Source organism: Macadamia integrifolia, chromosome 11, assembly GCF_013358625.1.
Source record: "Macadamia integrifolia cultivar HAES 741 chromosome 11, SCU_Mint_v3, whole genome shotgun sequence".
NCBI classification, from domain to species: Eukaryota; Viridiplantae; Streptophyta; class Magnoliopsida; order Proteales; family Proteaceae; genus Macadamia; species Macadamia integrifolia.
In genome coordinates this window covers 2,524,736-2,550,820 of record NC_056567.1, presented here as the reverse complement: position 1 = coordinate 2,550,820, position 26,085 = coordinate 2,524,736, and the positions used below count along the sequence as shown (strand labels likewise).

The 26,085-nt window shown below is 41.1% G+C and overlaps 1 long non-coding RNA gene across 1 annotated transcript; it reads left to right on the top strand.

Annotated features, from left to right (window-relative positions):
- The first annotated feature begins 1,205 nt into the window (after window positions 1-1,205).
- LOC122093662 lies at window positions 1,206-3,239 on the top strand. The gene is made up of 4 exons (XR_006144530.1): window positions 1,206-1,341; window positions 1,495-1,590; window positions 2,191-2,264; window positions 3,119-3,239. It is a non-coding gene; the product is annotated as an uncharacterized LOC122093662 (long non-coding RNA).
- Window positions 3,240-26,085: the final 22,846 nt, after the last annotated feature.

The following is a 26,085-nucleotide window of genomic DNA, read 5'->3' as shown; positions in this document are numbered from 1 at the left end:
GATTTCAAATGGGCCAATATATCTCAAACTTAGTTTGTCCTTCCTGTTGAATCTATGCAAACCTTTGGTAGGAGATATTTTAAGAAATACTTTCTACCCCACTTGGAATTCAATGTCCTTCCTACGGTTATCGGCGTAGCTCTTTTGACATGATTGAGTTGCTTTGATCATATCCTAAATGATATCAACCTTGTCATATGTCATTTGTATCATTTTCAATCCTAGTATCCGACGCTCACCTACTTCATCCCAATATAGGGGTGTTATGCACTTCCTGCTATATAGTGCCTCATATGAAGCCATCCCAATTGTGGCTTGATAGCTGTTGTTATAAGCAAACTCCATAAGAGGTATGTATTCTCCAACTATCACTCATTTCCATTGCACAGGCCCTAAGCATGTCTTCCAGTATTTATATGGTTCATTTTGATCACTCATCGGTCTATGGATGGAAAGCAGTACTTCGATTCACTTGTGTCCCCGAGGCTTGCTGAAGACTTTTTCAAAATCTAGATGTGAACCTTGGGTCTCTATTTGACACAATGTTCACAGGCACTCCGTGCAAATAGACTATGTGATACCTTGCTTTCCAAACCCAGTATAATTAACCGCATTGACTTGGTTTGATCATATAGGGGCTGAACCGAAGAGAACTGACATAGGTACTATATGGAATATTATAGCAAGGGTGACCTTGAACTCAGGTTGGCCTGACACGATCGAGCGGGTACTAAGTGTAATATGTGTACCCAAGCTTTTCACTTACACGCACCACGAGGGCATGTACAAAAAGTAAAAGTACGTACTAGTATTTGTGGGTACCATCGTAATCTAATGTTATGTGGGAGTTTATTCCCATTGAAGCCCACCTAAGATTTATCCCACCTGAGATTTAGCCCACCTGAGATATACCCACCTGAGATAGCCCACATGAGATATATCCACCTGAGATATAACCAACTAAGATATACCCACCTGAGATTTAGCCCAACTGAGATATACTGACCTGAGATAGCTCACCTGAGATATACCCACTTGGGATATACCCATTTGATATATAACCCACCTAAGATATACGCACCTGAGATTTAGCCCACCTGAGATTTAGAAGATATGTTGGGGCCTTAGGTATAAAAGGAGGGGAGACATTAATTGTCTTTTCTCTCATTAATGTTAGTTAGTCAGTAGGAGAGTAAAGAAGAGAGAGAAAGAAGAAGAATGGAAAAGAGGAAGAAGAAGAAAGAAGAAGAAGGGGAAGTTCACCATAGAGCTTCGCTGGAGCTGGGTCTTGGTATTTTGAGCCTGGATTAATGATCAGCTCACCGAGGTCTTTGATTTGAGGTAGGTATTACACACATTCCAAAGATTCTTAGGAAAACCCCATCCTTAAACACTCTTTTTGATTTTTGGAAAAGAACTCACTTGGATCTTGCTAATCCTACTTGGATAATCAAATCTAAAGTCTACTGAAATGTGTGTATAATGATTTTGAAGGATTTGAAAGGAGTGTTGGTGAAGATCTAGAGTATTTGGAGGTTCTTGAGAAAAAGAAAAGAAATTTGGGTTTTCATTGGAGTTCTTGGAAAAGAGGTAAGAATCTTCCTTTTCTTTTGATTTGATCTTAGATCTAGGTTTATGGTACATGATTGGACCTTAGACAAGTGATTTGAGTCGCCGGATCGTTCCCAAACAAGTTCCCTAAGCCGGAGGAAAGTCGGGAATGATATTGAAAAATTTTTGTTCAAATATTGAGGGGTATTTTTACCCCACCTGTCTTCTAGTTTTAGCCCACCTGAGTTTGCAGAACTCAGATTCTAGGCTCTAGAGTAACCGGCGGGCTAGAATTGGTGGCTATGGTCTTCTGGTTTTAGCCCATCTGAGTTTTTAGAACTCAGTTTTCAAGTTTTGGAGTAACTGGTGGGCTGAAACCGATGGGCTACATAGTCGCCCGATCTTCTGGTTTTAGGTCACCTAAGTTTTCAGAACTCAGTTTTCAGGTTTTGGAGTAACCGACGGGCTACATAGCCCACCGGTCTTTGGCTTTAGCCCACCTATCTTTCCAAAATTTTCAGAATTGGTCCAAATTTGATGGGTAACCCCCATTTATGACTCTAAACCCAATTTTAGTGTTCAAACATGATGATTTTGACCCTAACATAGTGAAATGATAAACCATTATATTTATGATAGGCTACGCTCAATATACGTGTACCCACACATCGGATCTTTTTTGTACCGGATACAAGCACCGTGTACACATACAAGTAAGTGGGAGTGGACTTTAATTTAATTTCAGAATGTTATGCATCATTTAACATATGTTAGTCTAGCCATGTCATCATATCACTTGTGTGTAGAATAGACATCACATATGCCATATCACGCATTTGAATGTGCATTTACATAATATACTATGCTTTGTGTTATGATGGAATGTTCATTATGTCTTGATGTATGTGATGGAAAAATATCATTTGGACATGATATGCATGCTAGATTCTAGATGCCGTAGACTGCTTAGAAATGAGTGCATGGTGGCACGTGGTATGAGATGCGGTGCCATTGTGTAATCGTACTATGCTCATGTAGGGGCATGTGGCTAGGATGTGATTTACCCTTATGCTATGACCTTTCCCAACAGGGGTTTACGTGTTGGGGGATCATTGGGGGGAAGCATTGGGTTACAATTGTTGAACTCCTGCAGCTGTTAAAAGAACGCACGACTGATCGCTAGGACAGTCGGTAACCCCGGTGATATATTCAGAGGGCCGATCGTACTGCTTTTATTTCAGGTGGAGTAACCCATTTACTTTTTATCATTTAAATTTATCGGGAGTTGGCCTGCTTTTAGAATTTCGATACCAGCGGTGGGCCTTCTCTGACAACCCTATGGGCATATTATGGGATGGGGTTCACGGCACGTATGCGGGGCATACATGCACTGTGATTGTGAGTAGCACAAAACCTATGACCTAGTAATGTTGTTAGGCTAATAGGGTTTAAATGAATTACATATAGGCGCATTTGTTTGGTGATTGTTTGTGTGGTTTACCTTGTGTGGTCTTCCATTCCACTTACTGGGCTAGTGAGCTCATCCCACATGCACAACTCTTTTTAGGTGTTTTTGCAGGTTATCTGCCTGGCGATCAGGAGCCAGGCCCCATTGTGGAGTTTTCATTTGAGGACTGGTGGGTCCCTAATGAGTTCGGGTGTGGTGCCAATTGTAAGTGCGAGGATTGTGCTATATGACAGCTGTGACTCCTGAGTGATTCTTTTTTTATGTACTTCCTTTTGTTAATTGATGCTTAAATAGTTGTATTTTTGTATATATATCATGCCTTCGGGCCCAAATGTATGTAACTTTTATAACTCAATTTGGGTATCAAGTATTTAGAAAATAATTACAGGTATAATTATGAACAGGTCTTTCGCTGAAAATTACAGGTCTAATCTTAAAATAGTAGATTATGCTATATCGCAATCACTGTATTGTTGATCCTGGCAGGTTTGTGAGTTAACCGGTGTTAACTCGATCACCGACTAGGCTTTGTATGGGTGGGGTGTGATAAAGGTGGTATCAGAGCCCGATGCTCTGCCTGCCTATAGCATACTGCTTAGACCCCGTAGAAACTATAATAGGTATGGGGTGCGTGAAGATAAAAACCTTATGAAAAAGTTAAAAGCCTTAAATTTAAATGTAAAAAAAAAAAATTGTAACTAATGCATTTATGGCATGCATGCATTATTAATATAAATCTTGGTTAACTAGTTTTGGAATTGTCATAATAGAATTCACTTAGTAGTGGAAATTTTAACAAAATTTTGGCAGTATAACGACGTAAAATGAGAAAACTAAAAAAATTTAAACATAAAAACCTGATAGACAACGAGATTAATATGATAATAACATATGGAGACCGTGTCGGCGACCATTAACCACATAGTTAAATATAAGTAAACCATTCAGGAATTCACAATTTCCATCAAGATCACAATAAACTTTAAGTACACAAGAAGAAATATATTACAAAATGAATGACAGATGCTGTCATCTCTTAAAGTTATACTAGTTCGATCACATAATTAAAGCAAAAAATTAACTATGAAACCCATAATAGGTAAGACTGTCAAATAAAGCTAAAAAGTCAAATATAAATGACAAATAAAAAGGTCAGGAGAAGATAATAGGTCATTAGTCTAGAGCACTAGTCGAAGTCGGAGTCGGAGTCGAAGTCAGAGCTAGAGACATCGAAAGACTCTCCTAAGTGGACCCGAGAGTCAATGCCAAGATGCATGTCCCAATGAGTGAATCGATCATGGAGGAGCACCACTCTCCTTTGTACATAACGAACATCTACGGAGATCACCCTAGAAGAGTAGTACATATCCCAGGTAAGTTGCCGAAACCTGGACTCCATCTCTCCAAACTGCCTCCACATATGAAGCTCTCTACTAGTGTTCTCCTCCACCCTCCTAAGAAGCTTCAACTCCCTGGCCGCACTCTCTCCAAGCTGACCTCTAAGCTCAGCCTGACTCTCTCTCAATGACCTCAACTCTGATAAGATATCCTGAAGGATAGGTGCCTCTCCAGTAGATGGCGGAGTTGAAGTTTATGTGCTAGAAGCACTAGGCATGTCCGGGCCATTGGCTCTGCCTGATCTGGAATTGCCAGCTCCATGGAGAGTAAGATCTGCCACACTAGTGTCCAAGGGCACCTCCTCCAAAACATCCTCCTCTTTGATCTCCTCCTGGTACAGAAGTGACTCCCATCATCTCTGGTACGCTCATCCTCCCCCATGGTCTCACCCTCCTCCTACTCTACATCCTCTTCCTCCTACTCCTTAGCTGCCCATGGCTCTATCATCAAGGTACACAGGTTCATTTGCCTCAAATTCTTGGTAGAGAACTTGTCCCTCGGGACCGATCCCTCCTCCTCAGAAAGGTCGATTGTGAAGTGCTCGAAGACTAGAGTAAGGGCTCTGCCATATGGTAGGCTGGAATCCTCGGGATGTAAGGTATGGTGATGCATGGATCTTAGCATGAAATAGGAGAGGCATAATTTAGGCACATTGCCTTCAAGGGTAGATAACAGGCAAGCAGCTAGGTACGTGGGCATGAAACCTACCTAGTTCCGGTGACCACTCCTAGGAGCTAGGTTGAACTGCACCAACCTAGCAAACGCCCTACCCTCAGGTGAAAAGTCCAACTCTGATGCTGTCCTCACTGGTGAACCACTAATCACCTCGTAGATGTGCTCTTGCGTTTCCCGGCTCATCAGTGGGCCTTTGCCTATGGTCCTGAGAGGATTGTAGTAGTGCATGCCCTTAGAGGAGATACCAAGAATCTCTACTAGTCTATCCATAGTAAGGATGATCTCTACACCTTCACCATACTGACTATGGCGAACACCCCCTCCTCCTCTATGGCCTCCAGGTTGCAGTAGAACCTCCTCACCAAATCCTTGTAGCACAGCCGGTCAAGGTTGAGAATGCACTCCCAACCCAGGGCAGAAAACCTCTCCAAGAGGTGAATACGAGAAAAGTGCCCCACATTCACCTGTTTCTTAAATATTACTAGTAGTAAATGGAAGGTACTCCACGATGACGTAGCTTTCGCACTATAGAAGACCATCTCATCATAGTCGGATGAGTCCTCCCATTCCCTAGATGGTGATGGGGCTGATGAACTAGACCCCACTCTCTCTTCCTAGCCTTGGAAGTCTTTCTCTTCCTTGAAGGCTCTACGGGTTCTTTGCCTCTTCTTGGTGGCATCCTGAAAATGCAAAGAAGAGAGGTAAGTACATGATATGAAATAAGAAGTTAAAGTATAAGAGTACCAAGTTGAGACAGATAGCAAAAGAAATGGAATCAAAGGGATGAAAATGATGAGCTAATAGCATATGGTAGAAAAGTTTTAGGAGATGTGATCTAAGCTAGTACATTACAAGTCATCAAAAAAGAAAAAAAACCCGGATACCTAAATTGGCCAAGTGATTCAAAATACATAGATAAGGAGTATGCGGATGGAATCCACTAAGCAAATGAAGCAAAGTGATGAATAGGAAATGCATGGGTGATTGAGGTTTACAATGATCCCAAATAAGAGGTAGTCTTAATGCATGAAGCAGTCCAAGGATGTATACAATGAATATATCCTTTCAAGAGAACACGAAATGCCATACTAGGTTAAGCAAGAGATAGCATATCCCTAATTGGGTTTGGGATAAGAAATTCAAGGATTTCAAACAGGTATATCGACCAAGTAGAAAATTTTCAAATTTGGAAATTTTAGTCAAATGAAGGGTTTACCTTATAAGGGAAACAAATAATCCTGATTCTAATATACGGGAGGATTTATGATTTAAATCTAAACAATGATTCAAGATTTGGCCGGATAAACTTTTCCTAATATAGATGCCCTCTTTTGAGCAAGTTATATAAGGGTTTTTTTTTTTTTTTGGAACAATCATGCAATCCAATTGGGGAAAATTTCAAAGGAATGGTTAGGGAAGCCAAGAGAAGCCTAATATTACAATGGAAACAAAGGAATTCATAATGTGGATGCTAGATTGACATAGATAAGAGAGATGCATAATAAAATCCCCAAAATCAGAGGTTAGGGCATAAAAAGGGGAAAATTTTCTCCAATGCTCCCATTTCATAGATCAAACTACTTAGAAACTTAAAATCTAAGCTTTACATTAGAATATGAATCATTTTCCATGGAGAAAATCAAAGAATAAACCAAAGCCCCAACCACATTGGAAGTTTTTCCATTTCAAAGGGGGAACCCAGAAATTTTGAGAAATGAAGGGTTTGGGAGTTACCTTGAAGAGGGAATGATAGTGATGGCAAACTCAAGTGGATCGTTGAGCCAATTTGGTGAGTCGAGTCATAGTAAATCACCCAAGAATCACCCAAGGTCGCCTGAGTTCGAAGGAAAGGGAAAGGAAGAGAAACTAGGTGGAAAATAGGGTTTAAAACCCTTTAAAATCTCAGCCTTGGGTAACTCCAGTGGCTAAAATCAACAGGGTTCAGCCAGCCAGGCCCGTCGATCTTTATCCCATCGATTTTGATAATAAAGGCCTGACTCTACCGATGGATCCTACAAGGCCTGCTTTGGTGGGTTTGATTGCCATTTTTGAAAAATTATGGGTGTATGGAGAAAATTTGGCCAACATGTTTATTGAGATACAAATTGGAGGTTGAATTGATATATGCATTTTCCTTGACTGCTTTAAGGGTGTTAGTGCACAGGGATACGCACTAAAATTCGATCTATTGTGTAATGAGTTACAATACTAACTCATATGAAATTTTTATGCAAATCAGGTACACTTAACGATGGTACGCACTAGATCTGAGGGTGTTGCTCGGGGTGCACCTCGAGGTACTTGTCCTATTGGTAGGCCACCAATCAATAGGAGGCCTCAGCCTATGGGGCAAACATCCAACCCATAACCTTAAGAGACAACTCATCAGAATGTGGCTCATGAGGATCCACCCATGGCTACACTTCCTGATCCTCCACCAATACTTACCCTTGGTGATGTTGAGAAGTTGATTCAATAATTGAATCAGCATCTCCATAGCAGATTCTCTAGCAACAATAGGCATTTATGACTGTTATGCAACAACAGTGGTATGCTACACTACCATGTCAACTTCCTTAGGTAGATATTCCACAAGGTCCAACTGGAGGGTCTGGTGTTGGGGTACAGGTTGGAGGTACACCACCTGCCATTAACCCTCAAAACCAAATTGCAGGTACATCACCCATACTACCTTAAGGTGCACCTCCGTATATAATGCCACCTCCTTACCCATACCATCAGACGTGTGCACCATATTTTCAACCAGTGGGCCATACCATAAGAGTGGTGGAGTCATTCAAAATGAAACTACCACCTATATTCACTAAGGTGGGTAGTGACCCTTTGGAGCCAGATCGATGGATCCAAGAGATTGAGAAGATATTTGAAGTGATTAAGTGCATTGATGCTTAAAGGATTATTTATGCGGGGTTACAGTTTAAGAATGAGGCCAACTCCTGATGGCAAGCCTCAAAAGCTATATTGTTTGTTACACACCCAGAACCCACATGGGAACAATTCAAGGAATTGTTCTTAGCAAACTACTACCCTCGTAGTTTTAGAGACTACAAGGAAGCGGAGTTCTTGGCCTTGACTTAAGGAAGCAAGTCTGTCCTTGAGTATCAACAACAGTTTGAGGCCCTATTCTACTTTGCACCCCCTCACATGAAGTTAGCTGAAGAAAAGGGTAAGAAATTTCTAAAAGGATTAAAGGTATCCATTGGCACGATACTTGAGGAATTCGATCTCATCGACTATACCTTGATTGTACAGAAGGCTAAAACCATGGAAGATAAAATGAAAATCGAATCGTCCCTTACACCTGGAGTATAGAAGAGAGCGAACCCTTATATAGATTCGGGTCTCCAGCGTAAGAATTTTTGTGGATCATACGGATTTGGTCCTTCATATAGGCAACCCTACAGGCCATCGAGTTATCCTCCTAGACCCGTTAGTGGGTCGGGTACTACATATTTTTGTCTGAATATTAGTACGACACCCACAGCTACCAGGTTACCTCACCCTCCACTTGCTACTCCGGTTCAAGCTTTGCAAAACCTTTGTTTTTATTGTCATTCATATGAGCATTTTGCTAAAGATTGTCGAGCCTAACCTACTCTACCATCCAATTAGCCTTCTGGGTACAGACCTGCTTTGACTCAAGGGAGTCACCATAAGGAAGGATGTATGCTTTGTCAGTTGAGGAAGCTGAAGTTAGCACAGAAGTGGTAGCAGGTATGATTTAAATTGAGAATTTTCTTATTGTAAATATTGATGACATGCCATACTTATGTGCATTGTTGTATTAGGTGTCATACCTATAGCAGGTATACTGGCATATGTCTTGTTTGATTCAGGGGCCTTCCCATTCATTTGCATCAAAGATATTTGCTAGAAAACTTGACATGACATCCAAGATATTAGAGCATAAGATGATAATTAGTACACCTACAGGAAAAATTTCACAACTAAAGGAAGTATATGGGCCATGCACCATTGAGATCAGTGGGAAGCAGTTAGATGCCCAACTCATCAAGTTTAACATGCAAAACTTTGATGCTATACTAGGCATGGATTGGTTATCAGCACACCAAGCGAGCGTGATATGTGCTGAGAAACAAATCAAGGTGATTGATAATGAAGGAAAGGAACTAATATACTAAGCGAATATGATAAAGTGGACTAAGAAGGTCCTTATCTCTACTCTGCAAGTGGTAAAGTTGTTGGAAAATGGGTGTCAGGGGTACCTAACATCGATGATTAATTTAGATGCAAATGTCACACCTCTAGAGGAAGTAGAGGTAGTTAAAGAGTTCCCAGATGTCTTTCCAGATGATCTGACCCAACTACCACTTGACAAGGAGCTAGAATTTTCTATAGATCTGATCCCTGGAGCTGCCCCGATGTCAAAGGCTCCGTACATAATGGCACCAGCAAAATTAAAAGAGTTACAAGTACAGTTGTAAGATCTACTGAAGAAGGGATTTATACGCTCAAGTGTATCACATTGGGGTGCTCCAGTGTTGTTTGTTAAGAAGAAAGATGGAAGCTTGCATATATGTATTGATTAACGGGAATTAAACAAGCTAACCGTCAAGAACCGGTATCCATTGCCATGCATTGATGATCTATTTGATCAACTACAAGGTGCTAGAGTATTTTCAAATATTGACCTCGGATTCGGGTATTATCAACTTAAGATAAAGAGTAGTGATATACCAAAGACAACCTTTAGAACTCGGTACGGTCATTATAAGTTCTTAATGTTGTCTTTCGGATTGACTACTGCATTGGCAGCTTTCATGGATTTGATGAACCGAGTGTTTCACGATGTTCTTGACATGTGGGTTATTGTTTTCATTGATGATATCTTGATCTACTCGAAGTCAGAATAAGACCATGCAAAACACTTGAGGATGGTACTACAGAGACTGAGAGAGCAGCAGTTGTATGTGAAATTCAGCAAGTGTGAATTTTGGCTCAAACAGGTGGGATTCCTAGGACATGTGGTGTCTAAAATGGGATCGAAGTGGATCCAGATAAGGTGAAAGCGGTAGTAGACTGGGAGGTACCTAAGCATGTAACAAAAATTAGAAGTTTCTTGGGTTTGAGAGGTTACTATAGATGCTTCATCAGGAACTTTTCTCTGATTTCAACACCAATGACCAAGTTAACTAGGAGGGGTATAAAGTTTAATTGGTCAAAGGAGTGTGAAGAAAGTTTTCAAGAGCTGAAGAAGTGATTAGTGTCAGCACTAGTGTTGACTATTCCTGAAGGCACAGGTGGAATGACAATGTATACCGATGCTTCTAAAGTCGGATTGGGCTGTGTACTTATGCAACATGACAAGGTGGTAGCATATGCATCCAGACAGTTGAAAGACTATGAAAAGAACTACTCTACCCATGACTTGGAGCTAGCAGCGGCATCACTACTTGTACGGTGAAAAATGCGAAATATACAGTGACTATAAAAGTCTTAAGTACTTTTTCACCCCAAAAGACTTGACTATGAGACAAAGGAGATGCCTTGAGCTTATGAAAGATTATGATTGTGATATTCAGTATCACCCAGGGAAGGCCAATATAGTAGCTGATGCATTAAGCTGGAAGGCTCAAACTGTGTCACTTCCTATCTAGCTATCAACCCAGAGCTCATGCAGGAGGTGATGTTAATGGATGAAATCCTCTTGTATAAGGGAGCAACCTTGGAATTAGAACACCAAGCAGAAGATGTTCAACATTTGACTATGTCCTTGGTGGCTCTATAGATACACTCATCAATCAAGGAAGAAATCATAATGAAACAGCCTTTAGATCCTGAGTTGCAGTGGATCAAAGGGAAGATACAAGTGCAAACAATGGATGACCCTAGCTTAACATTGGCCAGTGATGGGGTACTGTTGTTTCGGGGCAGATTGTGTGTACTCCGCGATGAAGTAATATAAGACAAAATAGTAAAGGCGGCACACAGTTCTAAGTACTCTCTTCACCCTGGAAGTACCAAGATGTACAAAGACCTAAAGCAACACTACTGGTGGCCAGCAATGAAGTCCACAATAGCTTTGTATGTGTCGACTTGTCTTGCATGTTAGAAGGTCAAAGCTGAATGGCATCGACCTTTTAGAACTCTTCAATTGTTCCTAGTACTTGAATAGAAGTGGGATAACATTACAATGGACTTCATCACCGGACTACCACGTACACCCAAGGGAATGGATGCAATTTGGGTAGTGGTTGACAGGCTTACTCAGATGGCTCACTTTATTTTGATCAGGACCACTTACACCATAGATAATGTGGCACAACTTTACATGGATAATGTCGTACGCTTACATGGTGTACTAGTGAGCATTGTATCAGACAGAGACCCAAGATTTACCTCCAGATTCTGGAAAAGCTTCCAACAAGCCTTTGGATCACAATTGAATCTAAGTACGGCCTTCCATCCACAGATAGACGGACAGTCCGAGCAGACAATATAGGTATTAGAAGAAATGCTCCAAGTCTGTGCCATGGAAATGAGTGGCAGTTGGGAGGAATATATACCTCTTATGGAGTTTTCTTACAACAACAGCTACCAAACTATAATTGGGATGGCTCCATATGAAGCATTGTATGGTAGAAAGAGCAGAACTCCTCTATACTGGGATGAAGTAGGTGAACGTCGAATGTTTAGACAAAAAATAATTCAAATGACATGTGATAAAGTAGATATCATTAGAGAAAGAATTAAAGCAGCCCAATCACATCAAAAGATGCAGATAGTCGTAGGACAAAAATGGAATTCCAAGAGGGAGAGAAAGTGTTCCTCAAAATATCTCCTATCAAAGGCCTACGCAAATTTCACAAGAAAGGCAAGTTAAATCTGAGATATATTGGGACATTTGAGATTTTGAAGCAAATTGGAGCAATAGCATACATGTTGGCATCACCACCTTCCCTCAGTAGTGTTCACAATGTCTTCCATGTATCCATGTTGAAGCAGTACGTTTATGATCCATCTCACCTACTACCTGTGGAATCGGAATACCTAGAAACTTATATGACATATGAAGAACATCCGGCTAAGATCTTAGACTGGAAGGTGAAAACCCTCTGCAACTGCTTTATCACTTTTGTGAAGATTCGGTGGGCCAACCACCTGGTCGAAGAGGCATCTTAGGAGAAAGATGATGATATTCAAACCTTGTATCATTATCTCTTCGGACAACCAGATACTACAATTTCGGGGATGAAATTTTCAAAAAGGGGGGTATTGTGATACCCTACATTCCAAACTCAATATAATTAATCGCATTGACTTGGTTTGATCTTGTAGGGGCTGAATCAGAGAGAATTGACACAGGTACCATATAGAATATGGTAACAAGGGTGACTTTGAACTCGGGTTGGCCTGACACGACCGAGCAGGTACCAAGTGTAACACGTGCACCCAAGCGGCACACTTAGACACACCCCGAGGCCGTGTAAAAAAAGTAAAGGTACGTACTAGTATTTATGGGTGCCATCGTAATGTAATGTTATGTGAGAGTTTATTCCCATTGAAGCCCACCTGAGATTTAGCCCACATGAGATATACCCACCTAAGATAGTCCACCTGAGATATACCCACTTGAGATATAGCCACCTGAGATATACCCACTTAAGATTTAGCCCACCTGAGATATACCGACCTGAGATAGCCCACCTGAGATATACCCACCTGGGATATACCCACCTGAGATATAGCCCACCTAAGATATATGCATATGAGATTTAGCCCACCTGAGATAGCCCACCCGAGATTGCCCACCTGAGATTTAGAAGATATTTTGGGGGCCCAGGTATAAAAGGAGGGGAGACATTAATTGTTTTTTCCCTCATTAATGTTAGTTTGTCGATGGGAGAGTAAAGAAGAGAGAGAAAGAAGAAGAAAGGAAAAGAGGAAGAAGAAGAAAGAAAAAGAAGGGAAAGTTGACTGTAGAGCTTCACCGGAGCTGGGCCTTAGTATTTCAAGCCCGGATTAATGATTAGCTCATCGAGGTATTCGATTTGAGGTAGGTATTGCACACATTCCAAAGATTCTTAGGAAAACCCCATCCTTAAACCCTTTGTTTGATTTTTGGGAAAGAACTCACTTGAATCTTGCTAATCCTACTTAGATAATCAAATCTAAGGTCTAATGAAAGGTGTGTATAATGATTTTGAAAGATTTGAAAGGAGTGTTGGTGAAGATCTAGAGTATTTGGAGGTTCTTGAGTAAAAGTAATGAAATTTAAGATTTCATTGGTATGATTTGATCTTAGATCTAGGTTGAGGGTACGTGATTAGACCTTAGACAAGTGATTTGAGTCACTGGATCGTCCCCAAACAAGTTTCCTAAGCCTGAGAAAAGTTGAGAATGATGTTGGAAAAATTTCATTCAAAGACTGGGGGGTATTTTTACCCCACCTGTCTTCTAGTTTTAGCCCACCTGAGTTTCCAAAACTCAAATTTTAGGCTCTGGAATAATCGGCGGGCTGAAACTGGTGGGCTGTGGTCTTCTGGTTTTAGTCCACCTGAGTTTTTAGAACTTAGTTTTCAGGTTTTGGAGTAACTGACAGGCTAAATAGCCCACCGGTCTTTGGCTCTAGCCCACCTGTCTTTCCAAAAATTTCTAGAATTGGTCCAAGTTTGATGGGTAACCCCCATTTATGATTCTAAACCCTATTTTAGCATTCAAACATGATGATTTTGATCCTAATATAGTGAAATGATAAACCATTATATTTATGATAGGTTACACTCAATATACACGTACCCACACATCGAATTTTTTTATACTAGGTACAAGCACCTTGTACACATATAAGTGGAGAGTAGACTCTAATTTAATTTTAGAATGTTATGTATCATTTAACATATGTTAGTCTAGCCATGTCATCATGTCACTTGTGTATAGAATAGACATCACATATGCCATATCAAAAATTTGTATGTGCATTTACATAATATACTATGCTTTGTGTTATGATGGATGTTCATTATATCTTAATGTATGTGATGGAGAAATTTCATTTGGACATGACATGTATGCTAGATTTTAGATGCCTTAGACAGCTTGAAAATGGGTGCATAGTGGCACATGGTATGGGACGCGACGCCATTGTGTAATCATACTATGCTCATGTAGTGGCATGTGGCTAGGATGTGATTTACCCTTGTGCTACGACCCTTCCCAATAGGGGTTTATGTGTTGGGGAATCATTGGGGGGAAGCATCAGGTTGTAGTTGTCGAACTCCTACAGTGGTTGGAAGTACGCACGGCTAATCACTAGGACAGTCGTTAAGCCCAGTGATATATTCAGAGGGCCTATCATACTACTTTTAAATTTTAAATTCTGATAACAATGGTGGGCCATCTCTTACAACCCTATGGGTATATCATGGGATGGGGTTCACAGCTCATATCCAGGGCATACACGCACTATGGTTGTGCGTAGCACAAAACCTATGACCTAGTAATATTGTTAGACTAATGGGATTAAAATAAATTGCATATAGGCACATTTGTTTAGTGATTGTTTGTGTGGTTTGCCTTGTGTGGTCTTCTTTTTCACTTACTGGGCTAATGAGCTCATTCCACTTGCATAACTCTTTTTAGGTGATTTTGTAGGTTATCCGCCTGGCGATCAGGAGCTAGGCCCCACTGTGGAGTTTCCATCTGAGGACTGGTGGGTCCCTGATGAGTTCAGGCGCTGTGCAGATTGCACGTGCGAGGATTGTGCTGCATAGCAGTTGTGACTTCTGAGTGATTCTTTTTTATTCTTTTTTATGTACTCCCTTTTGTTAGTTGATGCTTAATTGTTGTATTTTTATATATATATATATATATATATCATGCCTTCGGGCCCAAATGTATGTAACTTTTATAGCTCAATTTAGGTATCAAGTACTTGGGAATCAATTACAGGTATAATTATGAACAAGTCTCTCACTAAAAATTATAGGTCTTATCTTAGAATAGTAGATGTATGCGGTATCGTAATCACTGCATTGTTGATCCTGGTAGGTTTATGAGTTAACCGGTGTTAACTCGGTCACCAGCTCGACTTTGTGGGGGCGGGGTGTGACAGACTATGTTATCGATATAAAGTTGTGCTAGCTTGTCCATGGAATAATTGGTCCTCATTGGAATGAAATGAGTAGTCTTGGTAAGCCTATCAACTACTACCTAGATTGCATCCATCCCCTTGGGTGTACGAGGTAGCCCTGTGACAAAGTCCATGGTGATCCTGTCCCATTTTCACTTCGATACGAGGAGTGGCTGAAGAGTGCCATATGGTCGATGCCTTTCGGCCGTAACCTTCTGACACATGAGACATTGTGCCATATATAAGGCTATAATAGTTTTCATTGCTGGCCACCAATAGCTTTGTTTAAGATCTTTGTATATCTTCGTACTTCTGGGATGGAGTGAGTATTCGAAATTGTGTGCTTCCTTCATTATCTTATCCTGTATTTCCCTCTCATCGGGCACACATAACCTGTCTCGAAACAGTAATGCCTCGTCACCGCCTATTGTGAAGTCAGAGTCTTTCATTGTTTGCTCCTAAATTTTTACTCTGATCCTTTGCAACTTAAAATCCCAAGATTGTTTCATTATCTCCTCCTGCCTGATGGATGGATGTACCTGTAGGGCTGTCAAGGATATAGTTAACTGCTTAACATCATCGGGTTGATGTTCAAGCTACAAGCTTGCTCCCTCATATAAAAGAATTTCATCCATCAGTATTGCCTCTTGTATAAGCTGTGGATTGACAGCTAAGTACGAAAGTGATACAGTCTGAGCCTTTCGACTTAGAGCGTTTGCCACCACATTCGCTTTTCCTAGGTGTTGCTGTATGTCACAATCATAGTCCTTCATAAGTTCAAGCCACCTTCTCTGCCTCATATTCAAATCTTTTTGGGTGAAGAAGTATTTAAGACTCTTGTGATCACTGTATATCTCATATATCTCCCCATACAGATAATGGCGCTAGATCTTCAAGGCAAAGATGACTGTTGCCAGTTCTAAATCATGAGTGAGGTAGTTCTTCTCATATTCCTTAAGTTGCCTGGATGCATATGCTACTACCTTGCTGTGTTACATTAGAACACAGCCCAACCCGATCTTGGAAGCATTGGCATAGACGATCATTCCACCTGTACCATTTGAAATGGTCAATAAGGAGTTGACACTAACTGCTTCTTCAGTTCTTGGAAGCTATTTTCACATTCTTCTAACCAATCAAATTTCACACCCCTCCTGGTCAACTTAGTCATCGGTGCAGAAATCCGAGAAAAAATTTTAATGAAGCGCCCGTAGTAGCTTGCTAAGCCCAAGAAGCTTCTAATTTCTGTTACATTCTTGGGTGCCTCTCACTCTACTATAGCCTTCACTTTATCTGGGTCCACTTTGATCCCATTCTTAGACACCAAGTGTCTTAGAAATCTAACTTGCTTGAGCCAAAATTCAAATTTGCTAAACTTGGCATATAATTGCTATTCTCTTAGTCTTTATAGCACCATCCTCAAGTGTCTTGCTTGCCCTTCTTCACACTTTGAGTAAATTAAGACGCCATCAATGAAAACGATGACCCACTTATCAAGGACATCATGAAATACTTGATTTATTAAATCCATGAAAGTAGCCGATGTATTGGTTAATCCAAAAGACAACACTAGGAATTCATAATGTCCATATCGGATTCTAAATGCTGTCTTTGGTATGTCACTGCCCTTTATCTTGAGTTGGTAATAACCCGATCTGAGATCAATCTTCAAAAACACCTTAGCACCTTACAGTTGATCAAATAGATCATTGATGTCAGGCAACGGATACCGGTTCTTAATGGTTAAATTGTTTAGTTCCTGGTAGTCGATGCACATATGTAAACAACATCCTTCTTCTTAACAAATAGGACTGGTGCACCCCAAGGAGAGACACTTGGGCGTATAAACCCCCTTTTTCAATAAATCTTGTAACTATGTCTACAGTTCCTTTAACTCTACTGGTTCCATTCTATATGGAGCCTTGGACATTGGGGCAGCTCCAGGAATTAAATCAATGGCAAACTCCAACTCTCTGTCAGGCGGTAGCTGGGTCAGATCATTTAGAAAGACATTAGGGAATTCCTTGAATACCTCCAATTCCTCTAACGGCGTAACCTTTTCATCTACATCTAGTACTGATGCTAAGTCGCCCTGACATCCACTCTCCATTAGTTTTACTGCTTGCAAACCAGAGATAACAGTCTTTCTAGGTCGCTTTTCCATTTTCGATTGATATACAAGCTCTTCTCCTTCATCATCCATCACTTTAACTTGTTTCTTGGCACACATCACATTTGCTCAATGAGCCGACAACCAATCTATGCCTAGAATGATGTCAAAATTCTATATGTTGAATTTGATGAGTTGGGCATCTAGCTTATTTCCACTAATCTCAACTGAACAAGGCCCACAAACTTCTCTCAACTGTTCCACCGTGCCTGTAGGCATGCTTACAACTAACTTGCATTCTAAAATCTTAGATGGCACATCAAGCTTCCTAGCAAATCTCTTAGACACAAATGAATGTGAAGCTCTAGAGTCAAATAAGACATATGCTGGTATACCTGATATAGATAAGACACCTAGCATCACATTGCATATAAGTATAACATACTACTCAAAATTTATCACAAAATTTCTCAATTAAAGTGTACCTGCAACTACTTCGGTATTGGCCTTAGCCTCCTCATCTGATAAGGTGTACATCCTTCCCTGAGGCTGGTTCCCTTAGGTCATGTCAATGCAGGTCTATAGACATGGGGCCGATTTGGTGGTGCAGCTGATGGGTACTGGAATCCTTGGCGAAATGCCAGTACGAGTGATAGTTATAACATCGATTTTGAGATGCTTGAACTAGAGTGGGAGCTCTCTGCACTGATCCTGATATAGTTGAAGGACAAGGTTGTCTCAGAGCCATAGGCACCGTGCTAGTGTTTGTGCAGAAAGATGTGCCCTACCCACTAGTTGGTCGGGAAAGATAATCCGATGGCCTGTAGGACTACCTGTAAGAGGGATCATAAGAGTATGACCCATGGAAGCTCTTGCTCGAGCCACCTAAATCAGCATATGGGTTTGTCCTCTTCTAGAGTCCCGGTGTAAGGGATGGCTCTCCCTTTTGTTTGTCCTCCATCGCCTTGGCTTTTTGCACAATCTGTGCATAATCAGTTAAGTCCAATACCTCTAGCACTGTACCAATGGATATCTTCAATCCCTTCATAAACTTTTGGGCTTTTTCCTCGGCTATTTTTATATGAAAAGGAGCCAAATAGAACAAGCTCTCAAACTGTTGCTGATAATCTAGAACAGTTTTGCTTCCTTGGGTCAATGCTATAAATTCCACTTCCTTGCGGTCTCTGAAGCTTTGAGGGTAGTAATTTTCAAGAACAATTCTTTGAATTGTTCTCATGTGGGTTCGGGGTGATTTGCCTTCAAAATAGGCTTAGAAACTTTCCACCATAAATCAACTTCATTTTAAGTTGTTACCCCACACATATGAGCTTCTGTGCCTCTATGCACTCTATAATATCAAATATCTTCTCCAGCTCTTGGAACCATCGATCCGGCTCCAATAGATCATTACCCACCTTAGTGAAGAAGGGTGGCATGTATTTCTTAAAAGACTCCACCACCTTTGCGTAGTGGTAGATGGTGGGTGATAAGGTGGATAGGCCAGACAGTATGGGTAAGTTGGAGGCATCATGAATAGAGGAACACCAAATGGTGGAACCGGTGGGGTACCTCCTCGTTGATCTTGAGGTGTAACCCCAGGCGGTGTTCCTCCTGATTGTACCCCAATCCTGACCCCACGGGGGGGTCCTGTGGAATAACCACTTTAGGAGGCTGACCCGACTGAGTAGGGTTTAGGTACTATTGCATAGCATCCATAAAAGTTTGTTGTTGTTGGAGCAACTGCTGCTAAAATGCCTCTTGCGACTATTGTATGAGTGTCGCACCATAACCTGGAGTGATGACAAGTGGGTTACCTTAAACTCCTTCTGGTCCAAGGTCTACTTGTGGTGGTGGATGTGAGGATTGCCCCATGGATCGAGGTTCACGGGGATTTGATGTTCGACCAATGGGTCGGGGACCAAAAGTGATACTTTGAGCATTGCCACGGGATCTGGTGCATAACATGGTGTTCTATACCTGGATTATACCAAAATGTAACATTGATTAAGTGCCACAACATTCATATATACATTTATAACCAATTGCACTTTACATTATAAGTTACACTGTTGCACCACACCATATGACCTTACGCACCCGTATTTAAATACCAATACATAGATTGTTGCACAACGATGTCTAACTACACGGAAAAACACTTCTATTGGTACCTAATTGGGGCCCACTATGCACGGAATAGGAGAAATTCAAACGTGGAGTGATCTGGGTCTTGAAACCCAAATCAGCAGGTTAAACCGACGGGCAAGGTCAGGGTGGGGCTTGGTGGGCAAGGTTAGGCTGGGGCCCTCCAGTCAGCGGCCCACCAGTCGCGACCAAGGTAATTTAAAAAGGGTTTTAAAAACCCATTTTCCCACTTTCTTTTATCTTCTCTCCTAACTCAGAGCTAGGGCGATTTGAGGGACCTATCCAATGCTTCAACTCGCGATTCCACTCATCTATTTGGTGTTCAAATTCTTCCTCATCTTCTCCAATCCTCAAGTAAGTTCTCTTTCCCCCATTTTCTCTTTGAGAACCATGCTTTCGGTGTTCTTTTTATATAGAACCTTAGAATCTCTACATATACTTCATTTCCTCCGTGGAATATTTGTTCTTTGATAAGGTGATGATTTATTTGTGATCTCCATTGCTTATTGGCCTTGGTTGGTCGATTTATAGAGAGAGAATCCCAAATATTTGCCCTAATTTCTCTGTTTTAGGGTTTTCTTCTCATTTCTCTTCTTTTTTGCAAATTGATGATTCAAATGATACTCTTCACACTCAATGCACATACACATTAGTAGAAAATTCATTTCCATTCGTGTGTGCTTAAGTTTCCGTTCTTTTGATATGCAATTTTTCCTTTATGGGTCGAAATCCTTTGAAAATTTAGAGGGTTCTTCCTCATTTCTTCCCTTTTCCTTGTGAATGAATAATAACACTATGTCCACCTCTATCAATTTGTAGTAAATTTGTTTTAAAATAATTCTTTTGTAGGCATACACAAATTTTCCATTAGGATGGACTCAACTTTACCAATGTAAACCCCCATTTTCCCCAAGTCTCTATTTTGAGGTTTCCATCCCTTTTCTCCAATTTATTTGAACTCCTTCCTATGACTTTGTTTATTGTTACCCATTCAACTGCATTTGGGCATTGAGAAGGTCCTCATACTCATTTACTTCCATCTCCATTATTTGATAGGCATCCTTGACTCATTTATCATTACTATATGTTCATTTATTTCTTTCAAAATCTACCACTTAACACCATTGCATTTTTTGTATTGGCAATTGCACTTTGGTGTTTGCATTCTTTTCACTACTCTTAGTGCTCCATCTACCCCCCTTTTTACATTATTTCTTATTACATTCTTTTCATACCATTTGTTTATTTACACTCACATATCTCCTTGGTACTTTCAGGATGTCTTCACGAAAAGGTAAAGAGGCAGCTTCTTCTTCCAAGAGGAGGAAGACAACCACATCCAGGGCAAGAAACTCAGTCCCAGGTTCCTCTTCTTCACGGGCCCGACCCACGAGGGAAGCTTCTGTCGAGCCCACAGATTTTGATGAGGGATTGTTCCATAGCCTTGAGGCGGTTGTGGCTTGGCTGATCTTCTCTAGGAAGTCAGTCATGATGGAGAAGACAGTGGTGATAGAGGATTTTGGTGCTTTTTAGATGTTGGATAAGTTCACAACCCTGGGTCAGCAGTCCATACTTGACCCTAACCAACCTTGTTATGAGGACCTAATTCGGCACTTCTACTACAACTTGGAGGTCTCTTTTGAGAACGGAGAGTACTCCCTCACCAGCATGGTGAAGGGAGTAAACATCATCTTAACCATGGTTTTATTGGCAGGGATTCTGGGCATATTCGAGGAGGGTGCCCATATCTATAGTGCCCCAAGGATAAAGGTCGTGGGCCTAGATTCTAGATTTGAGTCCAGAGATGCAGGAAGCCATTTATGAGACTATTAGAGGCAATAAGGTGCATACCTTGTCTGAGACAGCCTACACTGCAGACGCTCGGGTATTTGCACGCTTGGCTCAATTTAACCTACTCCCCAGAGTGGGTCACAGGAACCAAGTCAACTTCATGGTGGCCTACATTGCTTATTATATCTCTATACCTTTGGAGGAGGGTGCTTCTCGTTTATGCCTCCCATACATTATATTGAAGACCATGGAGTACCATACTGCTCATCCCAATGACTCAATATTCCCCTATGGTAGGTCACTCATCAAGGTCTTTGAGTACTTTCAGGTGGACTTGAGAGGCGAGGAAGGGAAGTCTCCCGTTGATAGGTTTACCAGAGAGGACTTATGTAGGATGGCCTACAGAGTCATATAAGTGCACCGTAGGAGGTAGGAGGGCAAGAAGCAGAGGGTATGGAAGGAGGAAGTGGCAGTGAGGAGGATGAGGACTACATCCCTTATCCTGATGAGGTGGATATAGATGATGAGGAGTATATTCCTCATTTTGATGAAGAGATCCTTGAGGAGGAGCCTTTAGATACTGGGGTTGCAGATCCGCAGTTCAGAGCCCCATCATCATCAAGTGGGACATTTGACTTTCAGAGGCTGATGGATAGTGTGAATGCCCTGAAAGATGGGCAAGCTCAGATTTTGGGCCGTTTGAATGAGAGTGCCACTAGGGAGAGGGCACTCCAAGATAGGTAGGCCGAGATTTTAGAGAGGGTGGAGGAGAACATGGCACGTAAGTTAGTGATGCAACATTGATTGGGAAGGATGGAGGGTACTTTCCACACCCTAATAGAGGACCTGGATAAGGTCTCCAATGGAATTACTGCTGACTTCTGTCGGGTGAAAAAGGAGGTGACCTTAACCAATGATAGGCTTGACTATTATGATAGTCGCCTCCACATCAACTCACGGCTTAGAGGTGGGGAGATGATTAATGTTGATGATGATGATTGATGGAATGGCGAACCTGCCTATTCTGACCTTTTGTTTCTTTTCTAACTTTATCTCTCTATTTGGTGGTTATAAAACTATGGTGGTTTGCATATTTTGACACATTTTCTATGGTTTGGGCTTGGTGATGTTTTTAGAATGATGTTTGTATTCTTTTGGATAGTTTGGTTCGTTTTGATGATCCTGTTGTGGCTTGGTGGTGACAGTGTCTGTCACCTTTCTTTTTGTTTGTTATCTTTGTATAGTTATGCTCTATTAGGTGATAATTTTGAAAAAAAAAATTTGTATTCTAATTGTAACACCGCTATGCTACCGAAATTTTGTTAGAATTAGAAATCAATACTTTATGGAATCGGCCAGTTGGGCCTTTGTTAATCTGATTAGGTTCTACTTTCGTGCATACAATGAAATGCAAGAATTTAAACTTTTTCATATTATTACAGGTTTTAATTCTTAAAAGCTTTTATAATTACCTAACCTCGGGTCCTATTATAAAATTCTATAGGGATCTATTTTGCATGCTGTGAGTGGGTAGAGCATCACGCTCTGATACCACCATTGTCACACCCCGTTCTCACAGAACAGGACCGGTGACCGAGTTAACTCTTGTTAACCCAAAACCTACCAAGATCATCTGACGCAGTAACCACTATACAACATACACACAACTAAAGAAAGTAAAGTATATATTTCAGCGGAAGTCGTACATGTATTTACCTGTAAATACCCTAATACTCTTGATACCCAAATTGTGTTACATAATATATTTGTATGTGGTCCTGTAGGTATGATATATACACAAGAAATACAATTTAAATATCTAGAGCACAAAAGGGGCAATATAACAAAATAATCAAAAAGAATCCTGGATCGGTATCAATGTTGCTGTCCCCCAACACAACTTTCGCATGGGCACTCGGCACCATGCCCAAGATCTTCAGGGGCCCATTAGTCCTCAGCTGGAAACTCCATAGTGAATTTGGCTCTAGATCTTTATTCGGATAACCTACAAGATCACCTAAAAATGGTGTGCACGTGAGATGAGCTCACTAGCCCAGTAAGTGAAATGAAAGATTAAGCAATCATTCGCAATACAAATGAGTATATATGTATGTAAGTCCATTTTTATTAACCTAGACCACGTAAGTAACATGTCTAAGTCATAGGTTATGTGCTACTCACAACCATAGTGTGCGTATGCCTCGGGTATAAGTCACGAACTCCATCCCGCGATACGCCCATTGGGTTGTCGGAGAAGGCTAGCTATAGGTACTAGAAAAGTAAATTGCTGTACCTCAGCGACATTAAAGTAAATTACTGTTTCTTAGCGATATTAAAGTAAAATGGGCCTTACCCTGCATTAAAGGAAAAGCAGTACGATTGGCCCTATAATTATATCACCAAAGTTATTGATCGTCCTAGTAATCGGCCAGGCGTAGTTTTAACCACCACCGTTGGTACACAACCTTAGGCTTTCCCCCAGTGATATACCCAACACCTAAACCCCTGCTGGGAAAGGTCATAGAACAAGGATATGTCATTCCTAACCGCATGCTTCTATAGGAGATAGTACGACTGTATAGTGCCACTACATCCAATTCCACGGGCTACCAATGCATTCGTTTCCAAACCGACTACGGCGTCTAGTCTAATAATGCATCATATTCAATAACTTAAAATCATCCATCTCATAACTTATAGCAAGGATAAGAATTTAACAATTAAAATCATAACATAACAAAGTATAAATGAATTTGATAATGCATAATACAATGCATACAAGTGGCATTCGTGGGTGACTACTCTACACACAGTAATAAAGTGATGATATGGATAGTCTACCACAATAATGGGATGATGCAAAAACACTCCGAAAATAAAGTCAACGTCCTCTTCCCACTTACTTGTTATGTACAATAGCTCACGCCCTGTACGAGCAAGATCCGGTGCGAGAAGACACGAGTTCCTATGATAAAATGGTTGAGTTTAGTATATCTCTAATTTAGGCTTATAACCAACAAGGTATGATGTTCTCAATTCATTTAAAATCACTATAGGAGGTTTCCCGACAAATTTAGGCCCAATCGGAACCCAAACTACCGGATTGGTAGGTCAACTGATGGACCAGGCACTCGTCGATCCTTGCCTATCGCTCAACCCAAAGGCTCTGACTAGACCGACAGGCCAAAAGTGGTGGGTCAGGTGCCCACCGGTCCTCACCCACCACTTGACCTAGGGGCTCTGACTAGACCGATAGGCCAGTGCCCACCAGTCCTTACTAGTCGATCGAGCCAGGAGCCAACCAGGATAGGTGGGCTCTAGATTGGTGGATCCAACCACTTCCAAGGCACCCACCAATTAGAACTGGGATTCTTTTGTTCACCTCTATTCTTTATCCCACCTTGGGGAAACCACAAGAGGTTGATTCGATCGCATATTCCACACATCTAAGGTCCCATTTTGTGATTCTAACCTAGATCTAGGATTGAAGCAAAGTTTTAAGCTCAAATTTTACCTCTTTGCTTAATAACATCTTCAAACCCCAAATCCCTTTCTTCAACTCAAGAAGTCTCCAAATGCTTTTCAAATCTTACGATTTCTTCCTCTTAAACCTTAAAAAACAACATGTAGGTATTTCATTAAACCTTAGATTCATATTCGCAAGTGGGATTAATAAGATCTAAAGGATTTCTACCCGAATCGTAGGGTTTCACTTAGGGTTTCTTGAGGGTTTAAGAATATAGCCTTTACTCATGTTAAATCGTAGATCTCGAGATGAAGATCAGTATTCCGGTGCCTAAATCAAAAGTTCTAACCTCGGCGTTGTACAACGAGCATCTCCTTACGAAGCGTGCACCCTACGGACCAAGGGAGTGGGTCCACGAGCCCCAAAAGTCAAATTAACCTACTCGAATAGGACTAGGACTGACCAAACTGGACCTAAGGACCTAACTTACTATATAAGTGGAAATGAGGAATTATTCTTCATTTCTCACTTGTACAAGAGCACAAGAGAGGGGAAGGAGAGAAAATAAAGGAAAAGAAAGGAGGGGGAAGAAGAAGGAGAAGGTTTGGACTCACACTTGCTCCTGACTATGCACATCCTTGCCAGAGGTAAGTGCTACCTCTCCTACCACTCTTTCTCTTCATTTTGAGCTAGTGCAAGCTAGGTATAGATGGAATCTGGGGCCCACATGCCCTTTAGATCTTGGAGATTACGTATTTCACCTCCCCGGTGCTATTTTCGAGCTCAAACCAAGTCCGATGAGCTCCGATAACAAGTTAGACCAAATGAGCATCTAGGGTTTCGATCGTTCGATCTATGTATATTCCAAATGGCCTATGGAATTGAGATTTTAATGGCCTAAAATGATGCTAGGAATGTCCCACACAAACTCCATAGAGCAAATATCAACGATCGGGGCCGAGTCGAAAAGCCCCAAATCTCACGTGCAGCTTCTGTACTGCCAGTGGAAACACCCCAACAAAAACACTGGGTCTATTTTCGCAGACTTATTCAGGCTTAGGAGCTCTCTGTCAAATTCATCAAAAACATCAGAGTACTGTCAACTTGGGACTTTGTCTGTGCCCTTTGGGAGAAACCCCTGTGGGACACTTCCACTGATTCAAACACATAATAACACTCGACTATGCTTGTGCCTAGGATAGAGACTTGCATGTACCTCAAGGCCAGTAGCAAATTGAACAACCAGTGGCCATACTTAAACCCCAATCCACACAAGCATAATCAAGGTGAGGGATGGTTGACTTTATTTTTTTTGGAATGTTTAATCATTTTAGAACTGTTCACATGTATAGATTTTTACATGATTA